The 20,909-nt window shown below is 41.1% G+C and overlaps 1 protein-coding gene across 5 annotated transcripts in view; it reads left to right on the top strand.

Moving 5' to 3' along the window:
• Window positions 1-20,909, top strand: part of FAR2 (fatty acyl-CoA reductase 2) — a 148,498-nt gene that overhangs the window by 19,011 nt on the left and 108,578 nt on the right. The window contains exon 1 of one of the 5 annotated variants that reach the window (XM_080391435.1): window positions 3,808-15,665. The exons of the other annotated variants lie outside the window; for them this stretch is intronic. The gene's annotated coding sequence lies outside the window, so the exon portion shown is untranslated. Of the gene's footprint in view, window positions 1-3,807; window positions 15,666-20,909 lie in introns of those variants that run through there. 5 annotated transcript variants of the gene reach the window in all.

Below are 20,909 nucleotides of genomic sequence, written 5' to 3'. Positions count from 1 at the left end.
CCTGCTGTATTGCATCTTTTCTCTATGCTCCTGTGGAGTCCCTCTTTCACATTAGTGTTGGAATAACCTAGATCATGTCATGTAACATTTTGTTATTATTTTTAGGAGTATTAGATTAGATCTGCAGTGGAAGTTTGGCAGAATGAATTATCTGCATTGGTTTATGGTAATTGAAGATTTTTGTTTTACTTTTTTTCACATGGTTAATAAAGGTGTTACAGAAAACTACAGTTGCAGAGAACTTGATAACCAGGCTACAGAAATCTTTTTTGTACAAAAATGCAGGATGATTTAGGGAAACAAACAAGTGTCAATGTTTGTTCTGATTTCCTACTAGGGAATACAATATTTCCAACTTTAATGTGACTATAGCAACATTCTAAGCCCTTAGCTCATACTTCAAAAGGTAGGGCTGTAAATGTAATTTTTGCTTTGCTCACCACATTTCTTGGCTGTGAATTCTGACATTGCCAAGTAGATTGTTTTCGTAACTGCTAAGCGACAGCAAAAACCCGAACCACAAAGCATTATTAGACCAGCAGTCTGCATTTCTATGGCCTTCTACCATGAAGTGGAGTCAGTCTGCACACTCCAAGTGCAGCGAACTGCAGAAATGCAATTTGGCAAAGTTTGAAGGGAATACTTTATTTGATTTTCCTATACTGTCTTATTAAATCTCCTAATTGTGAAGGCAATCAGTGTGTTTTTGTGAGCCAGAATAATTCCAAAGCTCAGTAAAGGGAGTGCACTGTCCTACCTGGTAGTTAAATGGATAGATTCAATGTCTCAAAAATGCCTTGCATCTCCTCCAAGTGCCAGTAGGTAATAATTTCTATGTGCTGCAGACTGGAAGGGAAATGCGTTACAGTGCTGGTTTATTAATTGACTTAAGTAAATAGTTTTCATTCAGGTATTAAACTTGTCAACAGTAGTAGTTTAGATTTTTTTAAAGTTGTCGAAAATGCTTCAATTTCTAGCTTAAAGGAAGTGTATGAAATGCTGCGTAAATACAACTGGGCAGTAAACTTTCACTTTCCTTTTTAAATTTGTCCACTGTAAATATTACTTTTTTTAATGAAGCCTATAAACTGATCAGATAATTTGGGAGCATATAACCTTGGAACCCTTCCTCTGTGCCTGACTCGTAGACATTTTGATTTAGCTTCACAGGTGATTCCTCTTGGATTCTGTTATCCCCGGGTGGCAGCAGTTTTGCCAGGCTCAGCTATTCAGAAAACATAAATCACGTCCTCAAAAAAACCCATGAAAAAGTACTGAATAAGAAAGCAATAGGACAAACGAGAAAATCTGTTTGAAATCATGATCTTTAGTCTTCTCGGCAGTAATTGAGGCTATAAAAGCAGAATTCATGTGCAATCAAGGAGGTCAGGAACTGGCTATTCAACAAAAACACTGGTGAAAGGATTGTTCTGGTATTGGTAAGGGCAGGAATACTATAATATGGGCATAGTCTGTAACAGTACTTAGCTATAGCTAAAAGCAATATATGTTGTGATGGATGATGTTTACTGGTTCTTAAATATCATGCAACTTTCTCCATACATAAGCTGTTAATTCATTTTGCTTATAAGCAAGGCCAAGGGTTTTTTTGGGGGGTTGTTTGGGGTTTTTTTAGCTGAGGGAAGAAGCCACTGAAATCATGTAATTCATTTATTGCAAAAAATATTATTCTGTGGGTACAAAACTTGCCAGAATATGTAGCTTATTATTTCTTCTGGGTTACTCGTGGTGCAAAATACAATCACAGCTGACCCAAAAAGATGATGACAAGGGGCAGCTGAACTCTGTAGAGGTTTCATTTTGATCTTACTGGTTTGTTTGGTTTAGGGAAACTTAAGCACCTTGTTTCCTTTGAGCCCAGAATACTTTGCCTTGTTGGTGTTAGCTCAAAGCTGATACTATAAATAACTGAGTTTTTGGTGGTGTGTGGTCAAGTGCTCTTTTGTACCCTAGAATTTGATTTCTTATATGTTAGAAGTAGAAAGGGACGAGAAGAGCTAGTTGTTGCAACTAGTTCATGCATGAGCAAGAATCTTAATTTATCAGTCTTCTTACAATCTCTTCTTTTCCTCAGTTTTCATTTTAAGCTTGTCTTTTGAACGTTGCCAAAGATGGAAAGGGAAGTTTAACAAGTTTTACTCAGCCTCGCGTGACATTCACCTGTAAACTTCAGATTTAAGAAGTATAGATCTAAACACCTTTTAGCAAATTAGGTCTGGGTAGTTAGCCTTTCAAACCAGATTATTTTATGTGGCTTCTAGTGTGAGATTGTAGGCATTGTGCAATTTGATTTTCTAATAAACACCATTTAACTGCTAATGATTTCATCTTAGTTAATCTTACAACTCCTAGAATCAGGTGTTTCAACACAGTCATGGTGAACTTTTAAAGTTAAGATTTAGCAATCCTATATATAGGCATCTCCTGAGGGGTTTGTTTGGTTATTTCTTTTTCCTGAGAAGGGAATGTTTATTGTCTCTGTTCCAAGAACTTCCACATCTAATATATAATGTTTTGGTTTACAAAGCGATTATTTGTGTTTTCTTTTTCATTAAAAAAGAATCATGGAGTGTTATTGTTTTTAGTTTCAAATTTGGACTGGCATGTAGTGATGTAGTCTTTGTTATGACTATTTGCCACTGTTTGCCCAAGTGAAATGAGATGTTTTGGAACACCTTGATTTTGCTGTCTGACAAGTTTCCTCTAAGAGCAAGCAGACAGGCATTTATTAGCAGGGAAAGGCAGGACTAAAGGGGGGAATGCACAACAACAACCATTTGGAGTGTCAGTGTGGTTCATTTCATGCAGATGTGCAGTACTTGTGGTCTATATCCAATTGTAAGGTGCAAAGATGCTGAAGTTTATTCAAAGTGCTAATTATCATAGGAGTTGCAGGCAGCATTATATTTTACTTATTAATATTTTTATGTTTAAGCATCTTGAGCTTTTGAATACTGTGTGTCTTCTGTCTACACCTGTGATTCGTGTTCAGGTGAAGTCCTGTGGTCTAAACAGGTACATATAGTCCTAAATCTCTTTGAGGTGATAACCTTTTAGAACATTGTGATTTGTTTCTATTTGAAAGATGTGCTTCGGATACTGTCCTGAACAGGAACACTTCCCAAAATCATGGATTTAATAAGGTCATCTTGACTTATTCCTTGCTATTTTATGGCATGTGTTATGTCCTTGGAGTTCTCTTACTAGCTCTTTCATTCTGAAAGTCTAACAGTGATTTTTCAAATATGAGGCCAATGAAATTAAACCAGTTTGTGTAGTTGAGCAAAGAGAAAGTATGTGCTAAAAATGAGTGGTATGAAATTTCTCTGTAATTGTTTTGAAGAGGTTTCCTAACAACAGAGTCCTTTCTGTAGTGATTTTTTTCAACTCCCTATACTCATAGCAAAAAAATTATGGATTCCAGATGTAAGAAATTCAGCTGCATTATTTCCTATAAAAGAAATGTGTACAGAAAATAATACGTGAAGTGGAAAGGCATCCTAACAGTTATGGAGCATTTACAGCAGCTGTGTATAATGTGACCTGTCTTAAAGATGATTGGCAGTCTGCCAGAAATAATTAAAGGACATCCATTTCCAGGAAAAAGAAGGTATTAGCAATCTGGCTAAGGGATGCTACAATTTTGGTATAGCAGCTGAACCTGTGGGAGTTCAGTACTACTCTAACCATAGACCACCAGCACCCATTTCAGCAGACCTAGGGCTTTATCATCATATGAATTGCCTCTCTTTTCTCTTTTCCCTTCCCTTCCCTTCCCTTCCCTCCTTCCCACCATCATCTTTTGTTTGTGTGAGCTTTTATTAGTGCTAAGCTTAAGTTCAAGACGGACTTGGAAACATCCTTCCACTTCATGCCCCAAGGCCTTCACAAGCCTTCCTGCGATAAACTTACTGCTGCTCACCCCTTTGCTTCTGCTGTGTTCTTCTAGTGGAAACAGGGTTAACCAACCTGATTATGAGGTTTTTCTGTTTTGATTTGGTTTTACTCTATTAAGTGGCATGCTGCTATGTAGGGTGCAGTCTATAGCATGCTTGAGTTACTTGCAGTACTTGATTTGTTAATGTGGCACATGGGAAATTTGGAAGACTTCTCAAAACAATTAGTTCAGAGGAAATATATTTTCATAATTTCTTGTCCTTTTACTGTGGTCAACAATGGGCCTAAGTAAAACCATGAAACAAAACCTGTGTTTCGCTCCAGGAAGTGTTACACACTGTACCCTAAAATTCAGCAGTTTCATTAATTGAAAAATTTTGTACCTTGGATGAGTCTGTGGTGAACCATTGACTCTCCTACTTAGAATTGTGGCTGCACTAATTGCCACTCAACTGTTCTTGCTAATTTGCAATTAAGCCTAGTTTCAGATGTGGTTTGCTCTGGGTTATGTTGTTTTTCTTTTTCCTTGCCAAGCAGTGCATTAAAGCAAAACCACTTTTACACATGCGTGCAAAACATGCTTCAGTGTGATCTGAGTCAAACAGATGTTTGACAACAGAAAGGAATTTTGCACTGTCCTTGTTGAGTTAGTAAACTTTGGGTGCCACAGACAATGTTGTGGAACGGGTTTTAAAAGCAACCAGCTTCCACTGAGCATTTCCCTCCAAGGCTCAAGTCAAGGGACTGCGAAAAGATGCCTTCCAGCTGATGAGAGCCCTAAAAGTCCCACTGGAGCACGAGTTGCTCTTCTAGGTCACTGTAGACCTTTGCTGCTATTCTGGATATGGCTCTGAGACAAGGGAGGAACTGGAAGGGTCGAGAGCATCAGTGGTGCTCCTGTCGGCAGCATCTTCTGTCACGGAGTGCTGGAGGCTGAGGCTCAACCTAAAGCGGCTGGCAGGAAGCAGAGCATGCTTGTGAGGAGCTGCCTGTGCCAAGAAGTGATTCTTTCTTTTGAGGTTTGGCTAGAGATGCAACTCCTGGAGGGCAGTTCTGCTGACATGGTGAATACCAAACTGCTATTCAAAGCTGAACAGCTGATACAAATTGAAGATGAGAGTGCAGCACTTTGCAAAATCCATGTGCTTAGCTCTCAAAGCTGTTTTTGAGAAGATAAGAAAACAGAGAAAGACTGAAGATGCTGCTTCCACCAAGCTATATGTCTGCGTCTTTTAGAATTAAAGCTTCACTAGAATGTAAAAGGCCTGCAAGACCTGGTAAATGTGCATTTGGACATTTGAAAGGGCAGCACCCTCTCCATAATTCCTAACTAGGTTTGAAGCTGAGCACTACTGTGTTATTGCTGTGATTAATGAGAACAGCTAAAACTACATAACATTATGGAACATAGTCATATCTCTCACAGGCTTCCTTTCAGACAACTGATCAGGTTTTTACAGCTACTTGTTAAAAATTCATTTTGCAAGTCAGGCTCGGACTAGAAATAGAAAAGCTAGGAATTTGTATTTTACTGATTCTAAGTGGAACTGTGCAGAAGGAAAAATTCCTTTGGAAGGTCAGTTTTCCGTTTGGCTTGAAGAGAATATAGTAACTTGGTTTGTCATGCTGCCTTTCTGATTTTTAACTCTGAACAATTTCTGAATTTATAAACATCAGACAATTCCATATCAGGAAGGTGCCAGGGAGAATGAAAACAACTACCTTAACTTCAAAGTCACTTTTCAGAATGGTGCCTTTGAAACTGCTTTGACATTTGGCTGGCTGCTGTGTCTTACAGCCTACGCCGATACATTTACATATACGGCAAAAGGAGATCTAATAATCAGATCTAGTTAGAAAAATTCCAACAAAACCAGTTTTGCAAATTGTCTGCTCTGGCACATTTCTGCCTGCCTCTGAAGCATCTGCAGCACCTGAACATTGTTGCTCTGTAGTCAGTGCTGGCATCACCTGCCCTGACACAAGAGGCTATTTGTCACGGAGAGGGAAAGAGACAAAACCCTGGGAGCAGCAGCTCGCGGGGGAGGCTGTGATCTCAGCCCTCAAATCTACAAGTGTTCCCTCACCTGGAGCAATGGTGCAGAGAGCTTGCAGGGTCCCTGCTGAGGATCCTTGACCTGTAGACTAAGATATTTATGGGTTTTTCTTGGGAGGGGCAGACTGAGACCTGAAATTGCAGGTGTTTGGCATAACTTAAAAGGTTTTTTGGTTATTGTCGTCCTTTTTTTGTTTTATTTTATCTTGTTTTAAAGGGCTGTGGGGGTTGTTTTGCTCCTGGCACCATTAGTCTTCCTGGAAAGGCACAGCAGCTGAGAGCTGCTGGGTGTTCCTTACATTTTGCTGTGAATATACAGTAGCATTTTTGAATACAAATACTGATGAAAATAGTAATTACAAATGATTAGAAAAGTCTTTGCCTAGGAGTTACTGACTATCCACCTACAGGAGCATAGTAATCCTGCAAACTAGCACTGAATAGAGCGTGACCATACAATGTGTATGTGCACCTGCATGTAAGCTAAATACCTCTTTCCTGATTTGTGTAACATCTGTAAGGGGATAGACAGTGGGGGAGCTTTACAGCCCTACCAGGCTGCTAACCCTGTTTTTTTCACCTCTGAAGTTTTTTGGTTCAGTTGAACAGTTGTTACAGTTAATGGTTATTGGAATTAGGGAGAAATGTACCACTTAACCGCAGTGCAAGCAAGACTGTGTATTCAGACTGACTTAATAATTTTGTTTGTTCTTTAGCATTTGTCATGCAATTTAGGGCATACTGCTTTGTCTCTCTTTTTTAAAAATCCTGATAAAACTTTAATTGTCCCATTATCCTCCCACATGTTTTGCTCTCTAGCAGGTCTCAGGGATGGAAATGTACTTAATACAAAAGTCAAAGGTGAATAAACTAGGAAGGGGGTTTGCAATTTTTTTTTTTTTCATTTGGGTGTGTTTCATATTTGTTATATGCCTTGTGTTTCCTGAGATCTTTTCATTTATTAAGGGATTTTTTTAGTTTTATTTTTTTTACCTGTGAGTGTAAGAAAGGATGAACAAGAATGCACTCTTTTACCAGCTTTTGAAGAATTTTCACCATAGAAGGGGAAAGAAGAGACTTGTTTTGCCCCCAAGCATTATGCTGTAAAAATTGCCTCAACTTCTGCCAAACATGGTATTTTACCTTTCTTGTGAAAAGCAGTAGTTCTTTATGTGTATGCAGCATCCCAGCATGACAGGCTGAAAAGAAGCAAACTGCATATGACAATAAACACCATGGGAACTTCATCTTGTGTCTCAGTGGTGGCAATACGTCAAGGTTTCTGTGACCTCTCTCTCAGAGATCCTGAAAAGATAACTGTGTTTGTATTTAGTGGTAGCTGTTCATTTCGGGTTTTTTTCATCTTGGACTCTGGTTTTATTTTATGTTTCTCTCTAAACTGTGCATCTACCAAAATAGGAAAATTAGAATATTTTGATTTGTAGTTATTAATGAATCCTGGCATTAAAACTTCAGGGGGGGGTATGTTTAGATAGAGTATGTAGGAGTGATAACCGTGAGAGCAAGCCTGAATTACAACATCAAACCTGAGGGCAAAGACATGGGAGTTCACGTAAGTGCCAAGACTTGTTGTCTACTCAATTTACTGGCCGTTTTATGTATTTCATGTTGCCCCAAGCTAGGATGAAGTGGAAAAGAACAGAAGGTACTGACATCTGTAAAATCTCCAGACTGGTACCTGATGTTACTCTCCCTGCCTTCCAATCTCAACACCTAATGTGGTACACAGCATGAACCGGCTCCTTTCCCAAGCAGTAAATTGATCAAATTGGCATAAGCAATGTTTCTGAACCTTTTTTAATTTGTGAAAATTAAAACATATACATCTATATATATTCTTTCTACCTCTATATTTTGGCAGTCATTCATAGACCCTTTTAGGAGTAGTCTTTGGCCACAGTCTAGGGCATCTGAATCAGTGGCAGAAAACCAGGGAAGAGATGTCATAAAAGAAGACTGTTTGTTGTCTGCTAATTCAGTAGTGTCAAGCTAAGAACATCTTTAAGATATGCAGAATGATTTCCAGCAAAGAAGACTTGAGTAGCTTCTGGCTCTTCCTTCAGAGCTGCTGATTTTGCTCATCACTGGCTACTACCTTGAGTTTTATTGTTGCTGATGGGCAGGGTGTGCACATAACAAATCTAGCTGCCAGAGATGGTAAGAAATTAACTGTTTCAGTCACCTATCATGTCTGCCCACTAGCTGGAAGGGAAAATCAGTGACTGGGTTTTTTAAGTTGTGAGGTAAACTAAGTTACTATCCATAGTAGCTGGAGTGCCTCTGTGAAAGATGAAACCTAAAAAGCAGCCAGGCAAGGACAGCTGGAGGCATTCCTTGAACGCTCGTTTAAGATGTTTCATAGCAATACCATAGAAGAGTGGGAGGCTTAATTAGAAGTTGTTAACAAGTCTTTCTTAAAAACAATTCTTAATGTGACTTCCTAATTCTGCCTGTCCAGGTACACGGAGTAGAAACATTTCATGGTATCTGAGAAATGGAAGGAATCCTGCTGTGACTGGCTTTTTATGTAATGCCATATTTTTCATGAATGAGATTTACAGAAAGCTTATCCTTTGCTCCCCCTTCTCCCCCAATGTCCTAAAATAAATAGAAGCCTGTGTCTTGTAGATTGCTAGCTTGTGGCTATTTTTTGTTATTGAATAGCAGATATTAAATAGATTTTTCATTTCTATACATGTTTCCCTACTAGCAAAAGAAGATTGCAAATACATGGTATTTACAGGTATGGTTATTTTTTTCCAGGTAGGTATTATAAAAGCTTATGTGATACTGTGTCACACTGGATGTGTCCAATAGGTACACACAATTAATTACAAAAGCTGCCATACAGAAATCATTGTTCCTGCTATAAAGTATTAAGTAGAGCTAATTGGTATATATGTTCTTCCACATATGCATACTTTCACTGTCAAAATGTCCTTCCAGCTACTGCTTTGAACAGTTGGGGTCTTCTGACTAAGAACTGTGTTCTTGGTTTATGTTGGTGCAGACTTAAATGATGAGTTCTGGACCCATGTCTGCAATTTAGCAATGCAAATTGGAAAATAGGGGTTTTTTTAATCAGCTTTCTATACCAAGCAGTTAAACTTTGTGAAACAGGTTAACAGAGTGAAAAACATTGTTTCTCTGAAGAAAGACACCTTTTAATTTTCTGCAAGCCATAATGTTATCTCCTTGGGTTTTGGATTTCTGTGGATTCTTAGCTGGGCTGAGAACTGTACCTTTTCATCTTTTTCACCTGTTCAAAAGAGATATTTTTACTCATGTAAATTTACCTATAAAGGAATCATAGTCCTAAATCACACACATGAAATTACGTGATTCATGGTCATCTCCACGTGTTAGGTACAGAAGCCCAAGAGCACACAGAATACCAAACTGTTAGAAGGGAAGTTCTTAAATCACTGAAAAAATCATTAGCATCAGAGTTGGAGCTGTAAGTTCCTTCTCTTTCCTCCAAGATGAGGCTACAAGTTAAAGGTCTTCCTTGAGAAAAAGCATATTTATGCTTAACAAACATGGTGTGCGCTTAGCTTAGCTGCGATATCTTTCCATTGTTTTCTTTGTGCTTTTTTCTTAAGATACTGGTAGATAGGTGTTTATATAAAAACTTTGCCTGCCAGCTATTTTACTTCTTCACCTGATTAATCTACTAGTAAGACTGTAATTAAGAGTTAAGGTTGCAGGGGGTGTAAAGTGTGAGAGACTATGCATCTTGTATCAGATATCCATAATGTGTTCTTCCACCCTTTTTCATCCTGATGTCAGGCAACAGCAATAACAAAGTGATGAACCTTTCATCTTGTAATCCTCCACCCTTCCTTATGCATCACTGTCTGTTTTGCATGGTCTTGCTACTCTATCCCTTTATCAACTGCTATCATCACACCCATTATATCAGCCTCAAAATGTTAATCTGCAGCTTTGATGTTGTACTGGTTGCTTGCGCCTTTCCATGGCACAGGGCTTTCCTTTTGTCAGGTACATGGCATGGGGCCATGCTGCGGTACAAAGGCATGCTAGCATAGAAGAAGATGATAGCTTGTTCCTTGAGGCAAGTGCCTCCAGGCAACTCTTGTCACAGCAACCATCATCCTTGTATGATGCAGTGTTTGTTACCCTGCTTTTCCATGAAGGGAGAAAGTGATCTAGGTGTAGCTGTCAGGAAGAGACTGCTAATCCTTGCACACCAGCAAGACCAGGCCATCATAATTGGGCAGTGCACTATAAACTCTACATTACAAAGGCACTGATGCATGGATTCAGTCCACCTATCTTGGGTTTGTTTGGAAAAAAATTGCTCTTCTGTCTATCCACTTTCTGTGGGTGCAGCAGCACACACCTGTGATAAGGCAAAGTTCCTAACGTAATTTGGGGCACTTGTGAAACACTGGAGGATGTAACAAATAGTGTAAGGTACATGTGGACCAAACAAATTTCATACGCTGCACCATTACGCTGAGCTCTGTAGTATTATCAGTGCCTCACTAAGTACTTTTCAGGGCAGTGCCACAATCATTCCCTTGCTCCATATTTCCACATGCAATGTGAAGGGTTCAACCTGGTCTGGTATTTTTTCACCAGCTGTGTTTCAGGCATGATGACATGGTGAAGCCATGCCACTAGGGAGCCTGCTGCCACTGTTTTCTCCTTCCTGCAGCCTCCTATGGAAATGCTGCTCTTATTACCATATCTAGGTTTTGAAGACCTGTATGCCGAGTGAGGAAAACATTGTTGGGAGACATGTATTATTCTGATGGTCTGTAGCCAGCCAACTACTTTGCTCAGCAGATGCTTCCAACTGGGAGCAGGTACTTGGTCTTTCATCAATGTTGTCCGTGAAAGATACACCAAAAATGAGCTTCTGCTTTGGTGTGCTGAGCCATGGGTTGTGTACAAGTCAAAATGAGTGTGTGTGGGCAGGTACCTGTAATGCTTTATCTTGTTCCAGTGGAGGTGAGTCTCATCCACCTTTTCTCTGATTATTACCTGAGAAAGCTGGTTATGTTCTGTACTTAACTGGTTCGGTTTCTGTTTGTCTGTTTTTCCTCTGCCTGCTCTCTCCATCCTTTTTGCCTCTAGCGAGCATGATTGCCATCTGCCATTTCTTTGCTGAAGACTTCGAGACCACTGCCTTGGGTGATAAAGCCTGAGAACATGGCCAAGACCACTTGGAGCCTCTTGGTTGGCTATGCAATGGGCTTCCCCACCTCCCTGCTTTTGGGAGTGCAGCGCAGAGGTGTTTGCATAAGGTCAGCAGAGGTCCATCTGGATGAGAGTCTGCTGCACACCATGCTGGGAGCATCTTCATGCTGCATGTGTGAGGCTCACTTTACCCTCAGAGACCATCTAGACTGAGCAGCAATACTCATAAAACTAAGGTAACATAACCAGTCAGTCTTGACATGCTGTTGGAGGGGTTGTGTGATGGGCAGGTGTGTAAAAATGCTGCCAGCAAAGCCGGGTGCTACTGATGGCAATTTAGTCACCATGTAAATACCAGTAAAGGGCTGGAGAACCCTAGAACTGTGTGTGTGTGGTGAGTATTTGCTTTGTAGATCAGTTGTTTCAGAGGTGATCAGCACAGTCAGGAATACTAAAAGGGAAAGATTTTTGTATTTCAGATAGTTGAGCACAAGGTGTAACAGGCAAGGGAGGTTCAGGTGAGTTGTGCCATCACTGCTTTCACATCAACCAAGGATGCAGCTGGGTGTACAGAAGCAGAAGGGTGCCCATAGCCACCTGTCCAGCAGGGGACAGACAACACTGATGCCATGTTAATAATATTTAAGGATAATATAATTGGAGTCAAGGTTAGCAGATATTTACTTTTTTATTAAAATTATTGCATCTTTGGAGACTCCATGGTCTTAAACTAGAGCTGGAGGCACATACATAATACAAGCCTATTATTCCAAGATGCTAAAATAGCAGAAGCAATACTACAGTTTGTAAATTTTCAGATGGCTAAAGGAATGTTTCATTAACACAGGAGATACAGAAAGGAAGAATCTCTGCTCTTGACAGCATTTTGCAAAGATTGCAGCTTACTATAGCATATCTATTAAATGTCCTCCACCTTGCTGTGCCACGATACTTGCACGGGCAGATAAGAAAAGCCTGGAGATAAGCAAAGAGGCTGTATTCCTGTTCCTGTGTGGATATGCTGGGAGAAGCCAGAGCCCAAGCAGTTCTTCTGTGCTTTGATTTTCACACCCATCTGGGGAGGAAGAGGGAATGCATCGCTACTCGGATGTGGAGGGCTGCGGTGCAGGCTGGAAATGTTTCCATCCCTCATTCTGGGCCAGCACCCCCAGTTCTGCTCTTGGTAATGTCTATGTGTGAAGGTGGAAGCTGGGCAGAATAAGAAGGATCTGCTTCTACAAGTCTACTTGTTCTTTTCCTTTCCTAAGACAAGTTGGTTTTCTACAGTATTTTGAAACTTGGAAGAAAATGGCTCGTCTCTGGGCAGTTTTACGCAGGTGAAGGTGCAGTTGTTGGATAAGGACTATTTGCTAATAGAATTCAGGCTAAGCCATGTGCAGATCAGTGCTAGCTCTGAAAAATCAGAGAGGAAAGATCACTGGCCTGTGAATTTGAGGAGGAAAACTGTTCTGGTTAAAATAAACTGTTCAGGTTTGCTGTCCCACCTCCTCCCAAGTGATAAACAAAAGTAATAGATAGTAAAGGAAAGGTGTTTCATTTAAAAAATCTTGAAATAAAATATTTAGGGTCTGGGGGGCTTTATCCTCTCCTTCCCCACCATAACTGTATGAAATTGGCACCAAAAGTCACGTAACTCTAAAACCATTGACATCACCAAGTTCTTAACTTTTCACCAAGAAAATTTTGGTCAAAAGTTCCTGCTTGCCCCTGGTAGCACTTCCCTATAAACTTTTTTAACAAAATGTGGGGAGAAGTCAATGGATGCATCAGATTGCTCTTAACTGTAAGATGGCTGAGCTCAGTGGTGAGGATGGTGTTTCAAGGTACGTGCGTATTGTGCTCTCAGCAACACCTCGTGTCTGACACTTAATATACCGTAAGGAAACCACACTGCATGAGCAGCCTGTTTCACACAGTGAAGGTGTACTCTGATGAGCACACCAGGGAGCTAAATCAGGGGCATAAAGGCTGACAAATATGGATGTAGCTCCATGTTGCAGCCCCTCATCTGCCACATCCACCTGTCCCTAGCAGTCCAACGGGGGCCTCTTCCAGCACATTTTAGGATCATCGGAGAATATCTGTTTATTTTCCAGAGATTGCAGTGACAGTTTAGATGCTTGTCTGTCTTGGCTTTGCAAGTGAAATTGTGACTCTAAAATCTACTCTATAATATGCTATGGTTTGTTTTTCAATTTCTGCTTGAGGAGCAAATACCCAGTCTTGTGAGAGCATCACATGTTGAAAAGTCTTCCTTTCACACCAGGACAATGCCACAGCTGCCCTAGTAAATGCATCATCCAGGTTTTACATTAAATCAAGCATGTAGACTTGATTAATCCCAGCAGATGGTAAGGAGTACTAGTTCTATCATTCAGTTAGCCCTGAGAAAATTCTCCTCACCTTAGGAAAACTTCCTATATAGCCAGCCAGCTGTTTTTGAAACATACTCCTAACCCTCAGGGCTGGAAACATGTTTGTCTGTTAACTGAGAATCAGACCACATGGCTCACTCCCTGCACCTGAATAATGCTTCATTACAGAGTGCACCACAGCTGTCGTCCTGCTCCTACACCCTTTTTCTTGCAAAACTTCATCTCCTCCTCCGTTTTGCTTGGGACCCCTCCTGCTGTATTTTCAGAAGGGCACAGGCTCTGGAGAGCAGTCTGTTAAAGTTCTGAGGCTAGGAAAAGGGTCCTAAGGCAATTCTGGTGAAGTATTAGTTTGAAAAGGGTAAAGCACTTTAATTTCCGTAGCCAAAACCAGATCGTATCCATCTAGGTTTGACTCAATAGCTGAGATACCTGTTTCAAGGTGAATCAAGTTTGGGGAGAGTCCTCAGTGCGAGGGCTGACCTGTAGTGACCAGCTTTAAAGCCTCTGTCACTATGCCCTCGGGACATTTTCTTAGGCATAATGCACTATAAGCACTCACACTGCTGCTAACTGGCATGCAGCTTTTAGGGTGGGAAGACTCCCCCTAAATTTATTAGATATTCCATAAATGAAACAAAACTTCTACTTTTGATTTTATTATGAGAAAATCACCAAAATTCTAATAGTTTTCTCTAAAAGTATCATAAACTTTGAAAAAGATAACAGACAGGTTTTCCAAAATCCTCTAAATACCAGCACTGAGTAAAACTGCGTTGTTTAAAAAACCCTTCTACTATTAATAGTAGTTATTTGATTTTTTTTTATCCCAGCTGCATTTCCTCCTAAGCAAGCTGCATTTGTTTTCCTTGTGAGAATCTTCTGTTCCGGCCCCGTTGCCGCTGCAAGGGTACCCATGTGGAAGGACTTCCTAGCAAGCAGAATTTACCCTTGTAGTTACACACTTTGCTCATCAGGACATTTACTACATTCAAATAAAGTCGTGACTAAGCAAAAAAAGTTTTATTATTTCAGCTTTCTTGGACTTACTGACAAGATCTATCCTGAAAATGCCAGGAGGAGGAAAACCTGCCACTATCCCACCACCCCTAACTTGCTTGGCAAACTCCTGGCAGAATCTGACAAGATTTGGGAGATTTTTTTGTGTGTTTGCGTTGGTGAGCTTTTTCAGCTATCTTTACAAAACTGTTCTCTGGTGTTGCTAGTGAACAGGGCATGCTGCCGTTCCACAGGTACGCCCAGGAAATGGCAGAGGCGTGGAGTTCATTTTGATACCTTCATAAGGTGACATCATTTCATCTAGTCAAAGGCTGCTTTTGCTAAAATAAGGATTAAAAGTTAGCAGTCTTCCTGGTCTGGAAGAGAAATTGTCTCCCTGCTGCAAAGACCCGTTTCCTTGAATGTAGAATAGGAAGGAGCTGCCTACAGCTCTAAGTCTTTTGCAGCCCTTGAAGTTGCACATATTCGCATTTATGTTCTTTCTCTCACGTCTGTTTGTTTTCCAGCTGTGGCATTTTTCACACAAATCCAAAACCGACTGTGCATGCCTCCACATTCATTGCTCCCCTTGACTTCAGGCAAGTGGGAGGATCAGTTTGCTCCAAGTCTATTACTTTTGTGGCACTTGCTGGCTAAGGTGCTCTCTGTCCCTTGTGCAAGGAGATCACTGTTAAATCAAGACAATAAAAAAAAAGAAAAAGACAGCTAAGAGGTTATGTTAGTTAAGGGTATGTCTGTGCTGCACCACCTGAAGAGCAGTCATTGAGCTGGTACTTCCGTCTGTGTCACAGCAATGCCATGGGACGTTCAGAGCTGAGATCTTCAAAGGTACGTTCAAAACTGTCAGCTGGCAGCATTGCACATGGGTTATGGGAGCAATGTTAATTAAGCAAGGAGCAGTGCTGCCTGGAGCTGATTTTATCACTGCCAATTCTGAAAGCAGCTTGCTCACAGCTAGACCAGGGCATTGCTGCAATCCTCTGCTGCAAGGTTCAGGTCTGCTCCGTTTTTGCCTTGGCTGGTGGTTCGGGTGTTACAAATGAAAGGATTTGGTAAACACAGCTCTACAGAAAGCCAACTGTTTTGCTGTGGTGAGTGTATCGTTTCTCTAGAGTACTGACGGTATTGGGATAGCCTTCAGGCATTATTATTGTCTTGTGGGGAGAAGGGATTGTCTTTTGGGGTTGGTTTGTTGTTTTCTTACACTGGTGTTTTGGTGTTTTGTTTTTTTTTATTAAAAAAACAAAGGATCTGGTTGTTGTGCGTAACAGAAGAGCACTGTGTGAAGAGTGCTGTTAAGGATGGTACATGTGGAATGATGTGTGCTGGCGGTATTTTATTGTTTTGCATACAAACGTGTCCCTCCTCTCTAGCTGCAATCTGCTGATTCAGTTGAAGAAGCAAGGTCAGCTTTCATCCCTCTTTTCCATTCCTCTCTTCCTATGTTCTCAAAATATTTTACAATATTTCTTGTTCACTGCCAGTGAGCTTTGTGCTTTTCTCCATAGCTCTTCAGTCACCCAGGGCTCCTGGTGGTTCCTGCTACTTCTGCCCCACACCCCGCTGTGTTTTGAGCTGGGGCAGATTAAAAAAACCCCTAACAGCTGGGAAAGAAGGAGAAGGGTTACAGGTATGCTATCGCAGGAGGCAGGGTTGCCAGCAGCAAGATGACAGATTGAGTGGTCACATTTCTATTTGCATGAAAAATTTTAAAACTGGCCAGTAACCCAATGGTTAACGCGATGGTTGCTCACATGCAGTTATGCAGGACTTGCCATACTTCGTGCTGTGAGGGACCACAGCTGGTTCACTGCAGAGAATCATAGCAATTCAGCCATTGATGGTGACATCAGATTTCTGAAGAGCACAGCTGGTGCTCAGCAAAACGAGTGTGTCTGCCACACCAGAAGAGTCAAAGATGTGCTCCAACAGAAGACCACTTCACTGTGGATCAAGGAGGGCCTTGCTGAAGAGAAGGAAGTAACTCCTTCAATGCCACATGAGCTGTCTTGGGCAACAAAGATTTTTGAGTCTCCTCCCAGTTAGATGACTGTTGCAACTTAAAACAGGCAAATCCACTCCTTTTTTTCCAAGCTATTGCAAAAGGCTGAAGAGGAGTTTGTGGTGGTGACAAATATCAGGTAGCTCAGAGACACGGTGTGAATCCTTGGTCCTGTTGAAAGGAGCAGTCCTTCACCACTGCCTGCATTGGAGCCAGGATTTTTGTGTCTGTGCGTATTTCACCATCTGTCCATCTCAGGAAGGGACTGGGAGGTAAAGTGTTGCAAATATTTTCAAACACAGTTGATTTGTCCATGGGCAGCTGTAAGATAAGACCATTTTTCTTTCATGAACTTTTTGGTCATTCACAGCTTTGGTGGCAGGTGATGGATGACAGTGTAGCTGGTAGGGCAGCCAGGCAAATGAGCAGATTTGGAAAGCTGCCTTGCCTGAACAGATGTTCCTTTGCACAAACACATTTGGAAGGCCCCTTTGAACACATAGTACGATCGGATCACCGGGTATTGTAATGGCTTTAACTTTCATGTCGGAGAAATCAACAGTTTTCAGGATGGGAAACTTCTTAAAGTACCTTTAATGTTGTTCTGATTTAATCAACAAGAAATATAGTAAGTACCCAATTATGAAATAAGTGACAGGCCTGTCACAGGATTTTATCCTATTTCTGTCTCTTTCTGAGCACAGCAAGGGGTTTATTTTAATGAGGTAATGAGTATTTTATTTTGCAGTAATATTTGGAATTGAGAAATTCAAGGAAAGATTGAACATCCATGCTCAGATGAAATGGTAAATAATGTACCATCATGAAGTCAGTCAGTTTTTTCAGCATTCCAAGGTTTGAAGTATTTCTATAAAAGCAGTCATATGCTGTCTATCTCTGAAAGTCCTGGTACAAGCAATGCCTTGCTGGCTGCAACATGCTGCCACTGACTGAACCTTTGCAGTGCGTTCTGACCAGCAGACCTCATCCCCTGCATCCCACAGATGCCCATGCGTGAGTGTAACCTTTGCTGATGTGCATGGAGACTCGGACTTGAACCCTGCCGTGTGTATTGCTGTCTATGCATATGCTTGTTAAACACCTGGCCTGCGGAGGAGGTCCTTCAATGTCTTAGGGACAGGGACAGAACCTTGTAACTCCTGTTGTTGCATTTCCATGAGCTTAATGGGATACTAGGCTTGAGAATAGTAGAGCAAGGTCCAAATATTTTATTTAAGGATTAAATATTTATACTGTATCAGGTTTTTTTAAGAGCTCCCTACTTAATTGTTTCCATATAAAACCTTAAATGAACCTGGCCATTAAGAAAAAAATGTTCCCTTAATACTGCCAGAAGATTAAAACCAGTATTTTTAATATATGCTTGATGTCAGAGAAAAAGCCTGCTTTGTCCAGTCCTGCCTTCAGTACACATGTCAAGGCAGTCTGAGGCTTTTCACAGATTCTGCCAGACGCAGTTATCCAGCAAAATGCATTTCTGAATTCTGGATTACAACAACTGTAAACCTAGGCATGGATTTTTTGGAGCGATTGGCTCAAGAGTATTCCTAGGTCTGCCCAAAGCTCAGCTCTGGATGAGGGATGCATCATGTTGAGTGAGTTTGGGATCAGCACCTCCAGAGCAGCTTCACTGGCAATAAATGTCAGGCTTTTCAACCTTCCTGAGTTTTCAGGTGAATGCTGTTGAAACACTTAATTTTTCTCTGTCTTGTATCTCCCCACCTTGCAGCCGGCTCTCCTTATCCTTCCATGCTCCCTGCCCCATCCCTGGCTTTAATGCAATATTGGTACTTAATGCTGCGCAGGTGGAGCAAGTTTTCCATCCCAATGCTCAGCTAAATTCATCTTGCTCCTCACTGAAGAGGGGAGCAGCCTCATAACAGATTTGATGCTACAGGTGATTGAAGGAAACATCACTCTGATGTCACTTTGCCTTAGTGGTTTTTTTATATCTACAGATTTTCCTTTTGCCACTATTCAATGAAATCTGTTTGTATACCAAGTATCTGGTAGTAACAACAACCTCCCTGAGTAGGAGGAGCTGCAGGTACAACTTTATTTTAGATGGCTGGGTTTAAGTGTGTGTAATGCTGTCTGAGTGTGGCATGTTAACCGGGACAGGTAAGGAAATCCTGTTTCAGATTATAATTACTCAGTGTAGGTTGCAGCTGAACACCAACCTCTGTGGCTGCCTTTCTACACTAAGTGTGGCTTTGGGGAAAGAATAGACAAACCAGCACATACCCTGTCCAGCTGCACTGGCAATTTTAGCTATTTCATTTCAAAGTTAGAAGTAGGGTACACAAGTCTCAGCCTCTACAACTGCAGAATTGTCATGCCTAATATTGGAAAGTCATGAGTCATGTTATCATCCTGTTCCTATTTTCCTCCCTCCGATGAGATCTCAAATGATAAGGAGCTGCATGCTTCATGACGCCTTTTGAGCTTATTAACTTTGCAGGACAGGCTCTTCAACTGGCCTTTGTACAATTAGAATTTTCAAGCGAACAGAAAAATTCAAGCACACAGAAAAATTTGGGTTTTTCTGAAGACTCCTCAGAGGTCAGTGACTTTACTTACCCTCCCTTAACCCCTGAGCTTCATTTAGTCTCCAGCAAGCTCCGGCTGCACTCATAGCCACCCTCTGTCCCCCTCCTCGCTCTGTAGCCTTCTAGCCTCCCTGTTCACAGCTCCCCCAAGTATACAGCTGGTGCGTTAAACTGTCTGCCCTGTTAACACTGCCTTGTCCTCTGCTTCTCACTCCAGATTTGTTCCTCCTCCACTTACTCTGGAAACCCTCCTTCAAACTGTATTTCTTGAGCACCAGGCTCTTTTTTTGCCCAAAGTCTCCCAGTTTCACACCGTGCCTCCCCAGTAGGATATTATCCTCAGTCCTTGTCCACACATTTTTTGTTTTCTGTAGTATCATTCTTTACTGCTGCACATTCACAGATCCTCTCACTGTCTTCTGTCTAGGCTGTAAACCGATAACAAGCCTGGATTTACAGTAACAGATTTTTCTTATTAGGGCAGGTTCCATCCCCTTGCAGAAGCTGTAAGGGAATCAAAGCCCATTTGGCCTTTTCACCAAAGGTGACCTCCTTCAATTGTATAGAGGAAAAAAAGGAAAAGGATACTGTGGGCATTTGGGACATATATGGGAGGAAATAATAAGCTCCTTCCTTTATTAATATCACAAATAATAACAAAAAACACTGCCTAAATTCAGAGGAGGAGATCACTACTGAGGGGTCAGCGTGGAGCTGATTCTACAGGCAGATCTGGAAATTTTAATCTTATCTCAGATGTCTTCTGTGGACCCATTTACAGCTGTAGTTTGGGAATAAAGATCTAGAGGAACACATTTACTTCAACTACCATCTTGTATGAGTTCTTCCTGCACTTTCCCCCCTGGCTTCCTTCTGTTGCATATGCAGGATGCAGCCTGATTTTATTAATTGCCATCAGAATTTTATCCAACAGTTCCTCAGCATCTTCAGCAACTCCAGCAGCTGTTTTCACTTTCTGTATTTTCTCTGAGCAGCTAAGAATGAGGATTTACTCATAGCTGGGCAGCAACTAAGAAATGGGTTTGCATATGTTTTGTAGAAGTTTCATGCTTTACAGTGTTCCTAATACGGCAGAGGGATTGCACTCAAACCCAGGTAGGTGCACCCTCATTCCAGCCTGAATGACTAGGCACTGAATGGATCCTGTAGAAGAATGAAATCCACCAGAGCGGATCGTTCCTGCTCCATTTTCTCCCATTTGCTTTCCAACTGTCTCCTGGACTATTTCTGCGCATCTTTGATCAGATCCCTTAATTTCCCACTGCCTAAATATAAATTAAGTACAATAGTATTTCTCTACCTTACAATGATGCAGGGAGCTGGAAACTGCTTTATATTGCTTGGATTAGAAAAAAAAAAAAAAAAAACAAAAACAACAAAACAAAAACAAACAAAAATACCCCCAACAACAAAATATGGGAGCTATAGTAAGATATAGTGAAAGTCACAAGCTTTTGTGGATTTGGCTTTGTGTAAGGTTGTCCAGAAAGTATGCAATGCATAGGATTAGAGCCCAGTTGTTGTCGGGTCTAGTCTGGCAGAGGCCATTCTCGAAGTAAAAGCCCATAGCATGAGGTTAAATTAATTACTACAGTGTGTATTTAATAAATACAGCCAGCTGTCTTGCATCTTTGACCATTCCAAAAGCAAGTAGTTGTACCTTCACTCATTCTTTAACTGTGAAATTCCTCATAATTTTCCTCAGTGGGGAGGTCAGAGGGTGAAAATTTGAAGCTGCAGAG

Source organism: Falco punctatus (genome assembly GCF_963210335.1).
Source record: "Falco punctatus genome assembly, chromosome: 6".
NCBI lineage: Eukaryota > Metazoa > Chordata > Aves > Falconiformes > Falconidae > Falco > Falco punctatus.
The sequence above is the reverse complement of the archived record's forward strand: the minus strand, read 5'-3'. Positions and strand labels throughout refer to the sequence as shown.